General features: G+C 36.5%; 1 long non-coding RNA gene across 1 annotated transcript; it reads left to right on the forward strand.

Annotated features, from left to right (window-relative positions):
- Window positions 1-6,553: 6,553 nt before the first annotated feature.
- LOC107767595 (uncharacterized) lies at window positions 6,554-8,931 on the forward strand. Its single transcript, XR_012693831.1, has 2 exons — window positions 6,554-7,458; window positions 8,649-8,931. It is a non-coding gene; the product is annotated as an uncharacterized LOC107767595 (long non-coding RNA).
- The last annotated feature ends 547 nt before the right edge of the window (window positions 8,932-9,478 follow it).

Genomic DNA, 9,478 nt, shown 5'->3' on the forward strand with positions numbered 1-9,478 from the left:
TCACTAGGCCAACTCCTCTTTTTTTGCTTTTCCAATCCCCTCCTTTGCTCTTTATAGAGTCCCTCAAAACTCACTATTATAACTTTTATTAGTGGTCATTTGCTAGAGTGTATAAGAATAATACTGAATAGGGTATATTAATAATGTTGGAATTAGTTATTCTGTGATCGGGGGGGGGGGGGGAGTATAAATTTCGGATTCGGGCGAACCCAGTAGTTTTTGCTTAGACCCTATATTTGTATTAGGAAATCTATTAAATATGTCTAAATATTCAATTGTGAACCCAGTTGTTGGGAATAAACCCCCTGCCAAAATAATATTCACGGTAATAAAAGCGGAATAATAATGTAGCACCGAGATACGGTAATTAACAAGAATAAAAGAGTAACAATGACACCAAGATTTTTACGTGGAAAACCCTTCTGAATAAGGGAAAAACCACGACCCCGAGAGGAGCAACTGATATCACTATAGTAAGGAATTTACACTTTGTAGGCCCGAGTAAAAATACTACAAAGACCACTACAATACTCAAAAGAAATAACCCTCTTTTGATATTTCACCTCACTACAATATCGCTCACACTCTCTATTTTCTTCACAGACTATTTTCTTATACCCTGTCTGTGAAACCTCACTCTTTCTTTCTAGCTCTCAGATATATTTTCCTCTGAGATTGTGATGAAAGAATGAGAGCCGAAGCTCTCATTTTATAGGCAAAATATGCCTACCAACCTTGACCTTTCAACTTCTGCAGCCTGTCATTTTTGACAGAAAAATGAGAAACGTGGGCTGCCTGCTTCTGCCAACTTTGAAAATGAAGAAGAAAGGAAGAAAACAACTTCCTTAAAATGTGGGCTGGACCCCACAGATCTCCCCCTCCAGTCCCATTCACCCGAAGGAGGTAACTTCGCAGTTTCTAGTTTGAGTGTATGCGGACAAGTTCTTTGCATAGCTCAAACTTATCTCTTGGTACAACTTTGGTCAGCATATCGGAAGGATTCTCACTTGTATGAATATTTTTGACCTGTAAAGATTCGTTCTCCACCTGCTCACGAATCCAATGATATCTCACATCTATGTGTTTGGTCCTTGCATGGTACATAGAGTTCTTGCTAAGGTCTATTGCACTTTGACTGTCACAATAGACGACATACTCCTTCTGATGCAATCCAAACTCTTGAAGGAACCGTTTGAGCCATATCATCTCCTTGCCAGTTTCTGTAGCGGCAATGTACTCTGTTTCAGTTGTTGAAAGTGCAACACACTTCTGCAACTTAGACTGCCATGATATAGCTCCCCCTGAAAATGTATACCTAACGGGATGAGTTAGGTGTTATCACGACTAATTGGATTTTGGATCGTGACAAGATTGGATGAGATCCTCCAAAACACAAACAATCTCTCGTGGTACCTCTCAGGTACCTGAGTATCCACTTGACTGCTTCCCAATGTTCCTTTCCAGGATTTTCAAGAAACCTGCTGACAACACCAACTGCGTGAGCAATATCAGGTCTAGTGCATGCCATTGCATACATTAAGCTTCTGACTGCTGAAAAATAAGAAACTTTAGCCATATTCCCTTTCTCCTCCACTGTTGTAGGACACATCTTCTTACTCAACTTTTGATGACCAACAAGAGGTGTGCTGACTGGCTTAGCATTCTTCATGTTGAAGCGTTCTAGTACACGTTCAATGTACTTCTCCTAAGATAGCCACAACTTTCTACTTGTTCTCTCTCGAACTATCTTCATCCCTAGAATTTGTTGTGCTGGGCCCAAGTCCTTCATATCAAATGACTTGGACAGATCTCCTTTCAACTTTGCTATCAACCCCTTGTCTTTTCCTACAATTAACATGTCATCCACATACAACAACAATATAATAAAGTTATTCTCAGAAAATCTTTTGAAGTATACACATGGATCAGAATAGGTCTTTAGGTATGTTTGACTTTTCATGAATGAGTCAAACTTCATGTACCATTGCCTTGGTACCTGCTTCAATCCATAAAGACTCTTATTCAATTTGCACACCATGTGTTTCTTTCCAGCTACTTCAAATCCTTCTGGCTGCTCCATATAAATCTCCTCTTCCAAATCTCCATGAAGAAATGCAATTTTCACATCCAACTGCTCCACTTCAAGATCTAGGCTAGCTGCTAAGCTCAAAATTGTTCGAATAGAAGTCATTTTGACAACAGGTAAGAAAATTTTGTCAAAATCAATACCTTTCTTTTGTTCGAAGCCTTTAACCACCAATCGAGCTTTGTATCTGACCAGCTTGCCATTTCCATCTTTCTTGAGTTTAAAGACCCATTTGCATTTGAGTGGTCTTTTACCCTTTGGAAGTTCAACCAGCTTGTATGTGCCATTTTTCTGTAGAGATTCCATCTCTTCTTGCATAGCTTTCATCCACTGGTTCTTTTCTGGATGGGACAGCACCTCCTTAAGACTTTCTGGCTCCCCCTCATCACTGATGAGGACATACTCTGTGGAAGGGTACCTGCATGACTCTACCCTTGGCCTCTCTGATCTCCTCAGAGGTTGAGGTTGTTCTTCTCCCTGAGTGGGGTTTTCCACTTCCTCGACACCTTCATCAAGTTGCTCCCCCTGCTCAATAACCTCACCAGGTTGCTCCCCCTGCTCGGCAACCCTCGTCGGTCGTACTTTATGCACTTGTGGGATTGTTAGAAGTAGAAGGAATAGTAACAAGGTTAGGAATTATACCATTCTTCGCCTTTTCTGACATATCAGCAGCAGTTCCAACTTCACTTTCTCGGAAGACTACATCTCTGCTTCTGATGACCTTCTTCTTTACAGGATCCCACAGTCTATACCCGAACTCTTCATCTCCATATCCGATAAATATGCAGGGAATAGATTTATCATCCAACTTTGTTCTCTGCTCTTTTGGTACATGTGCAAAAGCTCTGCAACCGAACACCTTCAGATGCGAGTAGGACACCTCCTTGTTGGTCCAAACTCTCTCTGGGATTTCAAACGCCAACGGAACTGATGGACTCCTATTGATCAGGTAACAGGCTGTCTGAACTGCTTCACCCTAGAATGACTTAGGCAGTTTAGCCATTCTGAGCATGCTTCTCATATTCTCCACAATGGTGCGGTTCATCCTCTTGGCTACGCCATTGTGCTGTGGGGTTCCAGGAACTGTCTTTTCATGTCTGATCCCATGACTTGAACAATGCTCTTCAAATTCCCTTGAAGTGTACTCACCTCCATTGTCACTTCGGAGATGCTTTAGCTTTCGACCCGTCTCCCTTTCTACTAGAGCATGAAACTTCTGGAAAACTTGAAACACCTGATCTTTGGTTTTCAAAATATAAACCCATAATTTTCGTGAAGCATCATCAATAAAAGTAACAAAATATTTGTTACCTCCCATTGATTCAATTTCCATTGGGCCGCAAACATCAGAATATACTAAATCAAGTATATTCAATTTTCTTTCAGACGATGTCTGAAATGAGACTCTATGCTGCTTACCAAATAAACAGTAGTCACAAGATTTTACCGTTGTACCTTTGGCATAAGAAATGAGTGATTTCTTGGCAAGAATCTGCAATCCCTTCTTGCTCATATGACCCATTTTTTTGTGCCACAAATCTGCAGAAATCTCATATTGTGCCGCGTTCAATTCACCTTGGCATATTTCTGCATTTGTCCTGTACAACGTGCCGCGAGCAACTCCCTTTGCAATCACCAATGATCCCTTAGTGAGTCTCCACTTTTGATTTGCAAAATAGTTCTCGTATCCATCTCGGTCTAAAGCAATTCCTGAGATTAAGTTCATCCGCAAATCAGGTACATGCCGCACATCCTTTAGAACCAATGTGCATCCAACATTTGTCTTGATACAAATGTCACCAATCCCCGCAATCTTTGAGTAACTTGTGTTACCCATTTTCACTGTGCCGAAATCACCTGCTACATATCTGCAAAAAAGATCTTTTACTGGTGTGGCATGGTGAGATGCCGCTGTGTCAACCACCCATTCCGACTCTGGACCTGACAGGTGCATGCATTCCTCTTCCTCATTTATAAAAAGGACAACATTATCATTATTTTGCATCATGGCGGATGTGTTATCGTCATTCTTCTGGCTACTGGTTTTACCTTTGCTCTTCCTTGGATTTGGGCAATCTCTTTTGAAGTGACCTGGTTGATCACAGTTGTAGCAATTTCTGGCTCTTGATTTGGATCGGTTCTTTGACTTCCCACGAGCTCCGGATCTACCATAGTTGTTCGAACTCCTTTGATAACTCCTGCCTCTACCTTTTGTGATGAGAGCTTGTCCTTGATTTTCAGGCTTCTTTCTCATCTTCTCATTGAGTAGAAGAGCTGATGTGACATCTTTCAACTCAATAGTATACCGTGCAAGATGGTTGTCGCCAAATTATCGTACGAAGATGACAACGAGTTCAATAGCAAGATGGCTTTATCTTCTTCCTCGATTTTCACTCCGAGGTTGGCAAGCTGTGTGATTAGTCCGTTAAACACATTTAAATGTGACAAAAAATTCATACCTTCACTTATGTGTAGGGCGTATAACTGCTTCTTCAGGTACAATTTATTTGTCAGCGTTTTGGACATGTATAGGCTTTCCAACCTTGTCCAAATTCCACGTGCAGTGTCTTCATCAATGATGTTATTTACCACATCATCTGATAAGTGCAACCTGATTGCACTAGCAACTCTTTCATCCAAGTCAGCCCAATCCTCAGCTTTCATGGTATCAGGTTTTTTGGAATCAACATCTAGAACCTTGTGTAATCCTTGTTGGATGAGCAGATCTCTGATCCTTCTTTGCCATGTTGAGAAATCGTTATCTCCGTTGAATTTTGCTACCTCGTACTTTACTCCAGATATTTTTTTTTTTTCACCAAGTATAGTACTACCGACAGTAAATAGTATTTCAGTGAACGAGCAGAACTTGTGCTCTGATACCAGTTGTTGGGAATAAACCCCCTACCAAAATAATATTCACGGTAATAAAAGCGGAATAATAATGTAGCACCGAGATACGGTAATTAACAAGAATAAAAGAGTAACAATGACACCAAGATTTTTACGTGGAAAACCCTTCTGAATAAGGGAAAAACCACGACCCCGAGAGGAGCAACTGATATCACTATAGTAAGGAATTTACACTTTGTAGGCCCGAGTAAAAATACTACAAAGACCACTACAATACTCAAAAGAAATAACCCTCTTTTGATATTTCACCTCACTACAATATCGCTCACACTCTCTATTTTCTTCACAGACTATTTTCTTATACCCTGTCTGTGAAACCTCACTCTTTCTTTCTAGCTCTCAGATATATTTTCCTCTGAGATTGTGATGAAAGAATGAGAGACGAAGCTCTCATTTTATAGGCAAAATATGCCTACCAACCTTGACCTTTCAACTTCTGCAGCCTGTCATTTTTGACAGAAAAATGAGAAACGTGGGCTACCTGCTTCTGCCAACTTTGAAAATGAAGAAGAAAGGAAGAAAATAACTTCCTTAAAATGTGGGCTGGACCCCACACCAGTAACTATAACAAGCTATGGGTTCGACGACATGTTTAGAATACATAAACTTCAAATAGCTCCGCTTCTAGCTGTGATTATTTCTCATCGACTAGTTGTTTTGGTATATTAAAAATAATATGAATTGCATAATCTTTTTAAAATTATTTGTTTACAAAGTACCCTCCAAAGATGTTGTAAAGGATTTGGGAAAAGATTTTATCTTTATACATACTTATCCATTTACTAAAGATCATGGTATTGCTAATGCCATATGGTTTGTTATGTATAGGACGAGATAGAGTGTATAACCAATACACATATTAACTATACATAGGGTGAAAAACTACTACCAAACAAGGGATTAATAATATCAAAGCTAATATATGTATTATTTTTTCTAATATATCCTATCAAACGACTCCTTAATTATAAATGCAGCTATTAAAATGCTCTATGCGTATTATTTTCTATCATGATTGTAGAAGCAATTTTTTTCTTAACTTTTGGAATTACAGTATACTTATGTGGTGATAAAAGAAGAAAAAATAGATTCAAAATCAGAAAAAAAATCTTCCATAAAACATTAAATAGTAAAATAGTAAATTATCCAGAAATTTCCTCCACTCGCAACAAAGCAAGATTTGGTGTGTGATTTTTTACAACGTTAAATAGTAAAATTTCTAGCATTAGGACAAGGCAAATATATAATTACGTACTAATAATCCTCCAATAAAGGTGCCGGTTGTTAATCTACGACCCAAATAATTGATCAAAATGAGAATGTTTGGCTTGATTTAGCAATAGGTACATGCCTCTTTGTCTTTTCATACAGAGTTAGTTGACAAAAATCTATATATATATATATATAATTGAGAGGTCTAGGGCCAGTTACGTGGCATGTCTTGACGCGCGGGGATTGTCTTTTTCTTTTCTCTCAATTTTTTAGTACTTCCTACTATTTTTCCATTATTAGTCTCTCTAAACGTCAGCGGTAAAATTATTTAGAAAACCCAAAACGTTTCCACTTATAATCATTTCCAACAGTTTCTAAAATACCCTTTTCCTGATTCGACTGTCTCTTCTCTTCCACGGGAAAAAACCAACCACTGGAAATCTATCAAACTAATGAAAAAATTGTATCGCATGTCGTGATCTGAATGGAAATCCAATAGTTGTCATTCAAGTTGGTAGCTTAAGCGACAAAAAGGGCCGGTAAATCTTTTTCCTTTTTTAAAAAATATCAAAAACTGAAAGTGGATATTTCAGATTTTACGGATCTAAAATTTTTGCTTTAAATTTGATGTTCTTCATTTTTTGCTCTCTTGATTTTCTGTTTATTGGGAAAATAATTTTTGATTGTGATTTCAGTATATGTTAGTCACAAATAAATCAAGTTTTTCATCACTTGCATTCACTTTGTTGGTGCTGCAATCACAAAAGAGAAAAGAAACTTTTTTTTTTCAAAGTAAAAGATCAACCACTATTATCATTACTTGGTAATGCCTTCCTTCTCCTCTTTTCCTTCTAAGTTAATTTTTGTATCAACATCTACTTTTATTTAATTATTGTGTCTACTAACCGAATTTGTATCACTTATACACTAACATAAACTTGCGACTAATAGTAGCTATCTTAATAATACATATTTTATCGTTCACACCCCATGTTTATATCAACTTAGGGAATATCTAATATGTTTCTTTACGTAATTTGTTAGCGCTTAATTATATTCGATCAATATGAATTTTTAGATTGAAAGTAGACAAACACATATTAATTTTGCTGATTCTTTTGCCGATCTTATTTTATTTGATTTTGTTATAAATAACCAATCGTGTTGGTTTTCGCCAAAGTTTAACATCAGAAGCAACAAGGTAGACTGGTGGTACTGATGGTGGCTCTACCCCTACTTCTTCCATTGAGGTTTGTCCTTTGAGTAATTTCATAAAAGTTGATGTTTCTGTATTTTTTACTTTTTCTTGAATTTATTGGTTGATACTTTTTGGTTGGATTGTATAAGGGTCATGTTTCATATAGGATACCCATAAGAAATAAGCCTTTTGGGGTGTTTTATCTTTTTCGCGCACCTAATTTTGATAATGATGATTGAGAAGCTTGAAACTTTACTGTAAGTGTAGTAAATTTGATAAATTATTTCTTACAGTTGATATGTCATTTGTATATACAAATTTTAGACCCAAACGGAGATACATAATGTGCTACTCCAATGAGATATAATCTCTATTTATTTTTCATCTTTTAAAGTCTTTCCAGGATCTATTTAACTTTATTCTTAAATTTTTGACTGTGTTCTACTTTTTGGATATATTGATTTATTATTTAAAAAGAAAAAACTAATTTGATATGTCTCTTCTAAGTAGTTTTCCAATTTAAATAAGTAGCCTATAGCCATGTTCCTTTCCCCATTTAAACTCACTACTTCATAACTTAATTACTTTCATATTCATCCGTTTGATTGCCTATTATTTTGATTAGCTTTTAATGTGTTCCATTGTTGTTCAAGTCTACTGCTTGACTTTCATAGGTTTTATGTTAGTTTCCTCGAACATACTTTTAGACATTTTTGTTGTTTATATAGCTCTTTGCTCTGTTCGTAGCCCGTGAGAAAAGTTATTACTATCTCCACTTCATGTATAAGTTCAAGGGATCATTTGATTGATGACCGGTCTAATGAGTTGGAGTTCAGACTTATATTGCTTCCATGTAATGAGTGTTGAACCCAAAAGTTTAAAGGATTTCAAGGGGAAAAAACCTCGAGTATGATACCTTATAGCTTCATGAATTCCTTGCTCTTTTATTTTTGTTCAATATCTTACCGTACTTGATAATTAATGTAATCAAGTACAATAGGTAAACCTTTAATATTTTGACTAGGTTTTCCTTAAATTAGATTTGTTGATCGAGAACTCCTTCCTCTTACCTTCTCCATGTCTTATTAATCTTGGAGTTTAATGTTCTATGCTCAGTTTAAAGTATAGAAAATCTCTTGATTTTTGCTTGATATTTCGTAACATGGAGCATAATTATATTGTAGCCTTACAAGGGTGATATTACTGCAACTTAGTAACGAAATAAGTATTATTTTTATGCAGGGCTATAACTGAACAATCAAATAATATCCCTCCAAAGCAATAAACCATGAGACACTAGCGAATTGGGAAACAATCATGCAGTAACAATTGCGGAGACCATAAACAGTTTACAAAATGTCTGATAAGAAACGTCGGAGTCTTGTAACTTTTGTTGAAAGAAAATGCATATATTACCATTGAAACAAACTCTAAGTTTTCAAGTTAGTATTAAAGTGAGGAAGGTATCGCAAGAATAGTTATAATCATCTCATAATCCAAGCAAATATGTATCATTCTTTTTTTATCGGTGACTGTATATTATTCTTCAGTTAACATTCCCAGAAAGAATATATAATTTTCATGATTTCCATTTACACTAAACATTAAACTCATATGGCAAAAGATGAATTTTTGCTGCTCTTATGTTCATTTTAAATGTATTTCTCCTCCAATTGTCACTTTTATTACAAAGATATTGAAAGATCAAACCATTTAGCAGACCGTCTAAAGCACTAAGATATCATTTACGCTACACTTGATTCTTCAGTGTGTACTTCCTAATATGATATAATAGTGACTCCGTTAATTCTTAATGTCAAAATATTAGTTGTCGTTTCAAATGGATGTTCAATTGGTTCAACGAAGATGCCTTTATCATTCTGCTAAAGACTTTATGTCTTCCATCTCCCCTGTTAAAACTAAATGATATATTTTGTTAATTTAAAAAGGTTTATTATAATTGCGCGAAGCGCGAGCAAATTATCTAGTATATACATAATAGAGGGCCCTAACCCCAGTGAGGTGGCACTCCCAATAACCAGCAATTCAATTTTCTAGCCTCGGGTTTTTTA

This window comes from Nicotiana tabacum, chromosome 8, assembly GCF_000715075.1.
Source record: "Nicotiana tabacum cultivar K326 chromosome 8, ASM71507v2, whole genome shotgun sequence".
NCBI classification, from domain to species: domain Eukaryota; kingdom Viridiplantae; phylum Streptophyta; class Magnoliopsida; order Solanales; family Solanaceae; genus Nicotiana; species Nicotiana tabacum.